This window comes from Pongo abelii, chromosome X (genome assembly GCF_028885655.2).
Source record: "Pongo abelii isolate AG06213 chromosome X, NHGRI_mPonAbe1-v2.0_pri, whole genome shotgun sequence".
NCBI classification, from domain to species: Eukaryota; Metazoa; Chordata; class Mammalia; order Primates; family Hominidae; genus Pongo; species Pongo abelii.
Window position 1 is genome coordinate 159516848 of NC_072008.2, and position 7086 is coordinate 159523933.

The following is a 7086-nucleotide window of genomic DNA, read 5'->3' on the forward strand; positions in this document are numbered from 1 at the left end:
GCCCCCATTATCCAGTCACCTCCCTCCCTCAACATGTGGGAATTATGGGTCCCTCCCTTGACATGTGGGGATTACAATTCGAGATTAGATTTGGATGGGGACACAGAGCCAAACCATATCAGGTCCATTCCCTTTGCTAGGCCTCTAGGCCCATTCTGCCTTTCCTTCCACCTCACTGGTCACTCCTTTTCTATCTCCATTACTGGTTCTTTCTCATCACCCCATTCTCTCAACTTTGGAGTACTCTAGGACTTTGTTCTTGGACCCCTTCGCTTTTCTAACTGCACTCACTGTGTTGTATCACTGGGGTCCAGGCTTCAACAGATATAGTATACACTGCCTCCTTCTGGAATTGCAGCTGCTCCAGCCCACATCATCTTCCTGAACTTCAGACTTGTGTTTCATCTTCCCACAGCTCATTTCTACCTGGGGAGTCTAATCGTCATTTCATACTCAGCCACGGAAGCCATGCTCTATGCGTTGCCATCCACAGCTCCGTAAATGGCAGTCCCATTCTTCAGCTTGCATAGACCAAAACCTACACATCACCTGCTGATCTCCCACTGCATTTCCAGCCCATTAGCCTAGCCTGTTAGCTCTCCCTGCCAAAGAGATCCAGAGGCAAACTATTTCTCCCCACCTTCACCATAAACATATTGTTCCCTGATCCCCCATGTGGATGATTGCAATAACCTAAGCAATCATCTTTCCTTCCTTCCCACCCTGAAGTGTACTCCAGCATGGCTGCAAGAGTGAAGAGTTTCAATCCGATCATGTCCCTCTTCTGCTCCATACCTTCCCCAGGCCTCATTTTACTTGGACTAAAAGCCAGAGTCCTCAAGGTGGCTGGCCAAGCAGGTGCTGCTTTATCCAGCCCCCACCACCTTTCCTTCTTACGCACACCATTCCAGGCATTCTCTGGCCTTGAGCTGTGTGCTGGTTGTCTCTTCTGCCTGGAATGCTCATCTCCCAGATGCCCACGTGGCCATCTCCCTTGCGTCCTTCACATCTCTGCTCAGATGCTACCTTCTCCCTGATACCTTCATGGACCATCCAATGTAAAATTCTGTGTACACCCGTAACACTCCTTATACCTGCTTCCTTGCTTTTTCTCTGTAGCACTTATCACAATCTAACATACTGCATGTTTTCTTCTTATTTTATTGTTTGTATTTCCTTACTTAAATGAAATCTCCATGAGAGATTTTTGTCCTTTTGCTCCACTGCTGAATTCCCAGTGCCTATAATAGTGCCCTGCACATAGTAGGTGCTCAGTAAATGTTGACTAAATGAATGCATAAAATAGATGATTTCAGACAAGTTCTGTAAAATTATAAAGCAGAACGAGCTAGAGCTCTGGTCTCCACATGCTAAATATGGTCTCCACATCCCACGTTAGGCTACTGTGTTTAAATAGAAATCAACTAAAATACATTTTAAAAATCCAGTTTCTCAGTCACACTAGCTCCATTTCAAGTGCCTAGTAACCACACATGGCTAGAGACTACCCTATTGGACAGCACAGGCCTAGAATATTTCCATTCCCACAAGTTTTCCGGGTAGAGGGGCCAGTAAGGGCAGAGGCCCTGAGATAAGATTAAGAGCCAGGTGTGTTTGAGGGACTAGCCAGTGCGGCTAGAGGGTGGTAAACACACAGCAGAGTGGGGGCCAGATCATGTAGGGTTTGTAGGCCATGGTTAGGAGTTTGAGTTTTAGCCTAAGTGATATGGGAAGCCATCCATGGCTTCTGAGCAAAGAAATGATGCCATTTGATTTCTGATTTTTAAAAATCACTAGGAGTTATATTTGGAGAATGGACTATAGAGGAGCAAGAGGAGAGAGAGAGGAGGCTATTGCACTGCAAGTATCAGTGACGGTGGCCTGGACAATGATGGCAGTGGTAGAGATAGAAGTGGATGGAGTTTACATGTATTTGGAAGTAGAACTGCAGTACTTGCTGATAATGGAATATGAATCTATGAGGGAAAGAGAAGAAGACAAACTGAGTCTAGTTTTGGAATCAGAGCAATTGGGTAGATGGTGATGCCAGTATCTTGGGTGAGCTTATGAGCAGTTTGGCACTGATTGAATGGTGTGGCTTGGGAGCCAGAGTTTTGTGTTGGGAAAATTGGGATTGAGATGTTCTGTTGCCCAAGTGGAGATGTGGGTTAGGCACTTTGACATATAAGTCTAGAGCTTAAGAGGGAACTGGGCTTAGAAGCAGCCTGCCAATGATAATGAAAGCATGGACAAGCTGAGATCACCAAGGAAGTGAATGTAGGTAGTAAAGAGAAGAGGACCCAGGGCACTGAGTCCTGCAGAGAATCAAGCAGAGAAGGAGGAACCAGAAAACTCTACCAGGAGAGGCCAGTGAAGTAGGAGGAAACCCGAAGCATGTGGTATCCCAGGAGCCAAGGGGAAAAAGTGCTTCATGAAGGAAGAATAGTCACCTGGGTCAAATTCTACTGAGATGTTGGTGTAAGTAAGATGAGGACAGAGAATTGACCTTTGGATTCATCAAGATTCGGGTTGTTTGGTCACTTTGTTAAGAGTCCTTTCAGTAGCAGAATGGGTGAAACCAGTGTTACAGAGAATCAAGGAGAGCATGGGAGCTGAGAAAGTGTGGGTGATAGGCATAGACAAGTCTTCAGAGGAGCTTTGCCATGAAGTGGAACAGAAGAACAGGGTGAGAGGTAGAGGGATGTGCTAGTTAATTGTGTCAACTTGACTGGGATAAGGGATGCTCAGATAGCTGGTAAAAACATTATTTCTGGGTGTGTCTGTGAGGGTGTTTCCAGGAGAGATAGCATTTCTAACAGTACAATGAATAAAGATCACCCTCACCAATGTAGGAAGGCATCATCCAATTGTTTGAGGGGCCAAATAGAACAGAAAGATGGAGGAAGAGCAAATTCTTTCTCTCTCTCTCTCTCTCTCTCTCTCTCGCTTGTTTTCTCTTTCTCTCTCTTCTTGAGCTGAAACATCTATCTTCTCCTGTCCTCAGACATCAGAGCTCCTGGATCTAAGGCTTTCAGACTCCAAGATGTACACCAATGGGCCCCGCTCCCCACTCCTTCAGCTTTGGATTAGAAGTAACATCATAAACTCCCCTGGATCTCAGGCCTTTGAACTTGGACTGAATTATACCACCATCTTTCTCTATTCTACAGCTTGCGGATGGCATATCATAGAATTTGTTGGCCTCCATAATCATGTGTGCCAATTCCCAAAATAATGTATCTATCATCTCTTACTGGTTTTGCTTTTCTGGAGTGCTCTGATTAATGCAAATGGGAATTTGGAGGGTTTGTGTCTGTCCGTGTCATAGGTAAACAAAGAGAGCATTCCTGAGTCCTAACTAAGTCTTATGGGGAAGGGGTATTGTGTTAGTTTCCCAGGCCTGTCATAACAAAGTACTACAAAACGAAAGTCTTAAACAACAGAAATTTATTCTCTCACAGTTTTGAATGCCAGGAGTCCAAGACCAAGGTGTCGGCAGGCTTGGTTCCTTCTGAGGGCTGTGAGGGAAGAATCTGTTCCAAGCCTCTCTTTTTTGCTTGTAGATGGCCATCTTCTTCCTGTTTTACTTCACATTATCTTCCTTGTCTATGTGTCCAAATTTCTTCTTCCTATAGGGACACCTGTCATATTGTAATGGGGCCCACCATAATGCCTTCATTTAACTTTAATTACCTTTTTAAAGACTATCTCTAAACAAGGCCACATTCTGAGGTACTTGAGTTAGGACTTCAACATATGGATTTTGGGGGAAATAAAATTCAGCTCACCCATAACAGTGTTTTTGTTGTTTTGTTTGTTTTTTTGTTTGCAATAAGTCATTTTCTGGAGCACTAAAGGATGGGGGGATTTTGTAACCATTGCTTTTTTCAAGGATCACGGGGCTTGAGTAAAGTTCAACATTGTCAGCAGGCACCTGGGGCCAGGAGCAGGGCAGCCAGAGGTGCTGGAGGCCAAAGTGCTCAGAGGACTGACTACTGTGTGCAGGACTGCAGGCCTGGGAGGCAGGCCCTGCTCTGGGCTCCATGAGGAGGGGATAGGGTCTGGAGGAAGATAGTAGCCTTGAGAGAGCCTGCCCCCAAATGCTTGGTGTCTTTGGATGGGGAAAAGCTCAGAGGGCAGAGTGTAAGCCCAGGTCCAGGGCCAGCCGAGCCTCTGGGGCCCATGGCTCAGGGGACCACAGCAGCAGGGGACCAGAGTCTGCCCTGCAGGCCCAGGAAAGCAGCCAGCAGGTGCCTCTGCTTTGGCCTTTGCACAACCCACTGTGGGTGAAGGAATCAGGGCCTGGGTGGTGGTCCCATTTGAACAGGCAAAGAGAAAGAGGAGAGAGAAAAGGTCACATTCAGCTCGTTCCAAATTATCTTGCCCAGTGGGAGAGGACTTGTTCCCTGACCAAACTGAGGGTCGGGCTGCTATTTCTTGTGGCCCAATAATGAGATGCAGATAAACTGGGGAGGAAGAGAGTTTTTATTTCTGTAACTGGTTACAGAGAGAAAACCTGGAAAATATTGCCAGACCAACTCAAAATTACAAAGTTTTCCAAAGCTTATATCCCTTATAAGCTATATGTCTACATGTAAGTGTGCATTCATCTAAAAAGACATAAGTGATTAACTTCTTTTAATCTATAACTAAGATCTGAGTCCTGAAGACCTCCCTCTGGAGCCTCAGTAAATTGACTTAATCTAAATGGGTCCAGGTGCTGGGTTGATGACCCTTATTTTGTCTCCTGCTAAATCATGGAGGTGTGGGGAGTTCCTTTAATCTCCAATAAAGCTTGTTTGTGGAGGCCTGGTGAGTTTCTTCAGACCTTCGATAAACTGTGTTTAATCCTAAACGGGTCCTGTGAAAAATTCTTTCATTATTTTGTCATGTTTCAAGCCCCAGGAAAGGTCTAGGCAAAACTCTTGGTGGGCTTTTATTACATTTAAGCCTTTGCATAAGGGTGCTGGCTCTTTCAGCTTTTAATATTTAACTTTACCACTCGATCAGTGCTGAAGCAGTTGTTGTGGAGGCCTGTGTTAGTGATACCTGACCTGCCACAGACTGAGGGCTGGGAAAAAGGCAGCCCCCAGGGGTCTCACTCTTCTGTGCCAGGCCCTGTTCCTGTGTCTGGCAGCCAGAGGGCCCATTCCCAGAGCCCATCTAGAGCCAGACTGCCCAGGGCGTGACCTTCCTCCTGGGACCCTGCCATGGGAGTGGCTGGGAAAGTGACTGCTGTGTGGCATCTTCATCTTCAGAAAAATGAAGCTGCCACACGGCTCACCAAGAGGAGGTGATCCCAGGCCAGGAACAGATGGAGGTCGGGAGTCCAGAAAGGCCACAGAGGGTGCTGGATCCTGTGGGAGAAGCAGCAGGGGGTCCCAGCCATGCCCCTAGGTTGGCCTTGTCATTCCCAACCAACTGCAATGGGACATAGACTTACCTTACAAGGCAGTGAATCGACAGGTTCTCAGATGAGCCTAAAATTAAATACAACACATGCTTGCCCTCCACAGACCCCGGGGTGCTATCCGCAGAAGGACAGGGCACAGGCCTGAGGATGGCACCCCTGTCAGTCCTCTCTGCTAAGGGGCATACCTGAGGATGGGACCCTGTTAGTTCATTCTGCTCAGGTGAAAGGCCCGAGGATGGCACTTCTCTCAATCCACTGTGCTGAGGAAACAGACCTGAAGACAGGACCTAACTCAGTCCCCACTGCTAAGGGAAAGAGCTAAGAGAAGCTCTCCCAGTCTTCTCTGATCAAAGCCAATGAGGGAGCAGGAGTTTTCTCAGTCCTCTCTGCTCAGGGGACAGACCTTAGGACATGACCTCACTCAGTACTCTCTACTCAGGAGCAATTCATAAAGGGACACCTCTCCACATACATGTCACTCAGCAAACAGGAGAACAGGAACTCTGTTGGTCCTCTCAGCTCAGGGTACAGGCCTGAGGATGGGACCCCTGTTGGGCCATCTTCTAAGGGGATAGATAAGAGAACAGGACCTCTCTCAGTCCCATCAACTCAGGGGACAGGGCTGAGGGTGGGACCCACCTCGGCCCATCTTCTAAGAGGATAGATATGAGGACAGGACCTCTCTCAGTGCTCTCTGCTCGCGGGACAGGCCTGAGGATGGGACACGTGTCAGTCTGTCTTCTGAAGGGATAGATATGAGGACAGGACCTCGCTCGGTCCCCTCAGCCCAGGGGACAGGCCTGAGGATGGGACCCCTGTCGGTCCATCTTCTGATGGGATAAATATGAGGACAGGACCTCTCTCCATCCCCTCAGCTCAGGGGACAGGCCTGAGGGTGGGACTGCTGTCAGTCCATCTTCTGATGGGATAAATATGAGGACAGGACCTCTCTCCATCCCCTCAGCTCAGGGGACAGGCCTGAGGGTGGGACTGCTGTCAGTCCATCTTCTAAGGGGATACATGTGAGGACAGGACCTCTCTCAGTCCTCTCTGCTCAAGGGACAGGACTGAGGATGTGACCCGAATCGTTTTATCTTCTAAGAGGATTGATGTGAAGTCCAGAGCTCTCTCAGTCCTCTCTGCTCAAGGGACGGACCTGAGGATGGGACCCCTCTCTGTCCATCTTCTAAGTGGATACGTATGAGGACAGGACATCTCTCAGTCCTCTCTGCTCTAGACACAGACCTGTCTAGACACAGACACAGACCTCTGTCGGTCCATCATCTGAGGGGATAGGTATGAGGAGAGGAACTCTCTCAGTCCCCTCAGCTCAGGGGACAGGCCTGAAGATGCGACCCCTGTCGGTCCATCTTTGGACCCTCTCAGTCTTGTCTATTCCAGGACAATCCTGAGGACAGGACTTCTCTGAGTCCTCTCTGCTCAGCCTCACCCCCATGATTGGGCTCTGATCCAGCTCCCTCATCCACCACTCAAGCCCTCTGTGAGCCCAGGAGGCTGCTGCTTATTGGATGGATTTGGTCAGCCCCTGGGCACCCAGGAAGGCACCTTGATGGACCTTTCTGTCCCCAGGCCACACATGCCCCCCTCCTCAGGGGCACTTGGTGAGGACTGTGCAGCGAAACACAATGCATGGTAGGAGCTCTGCCAGCCGG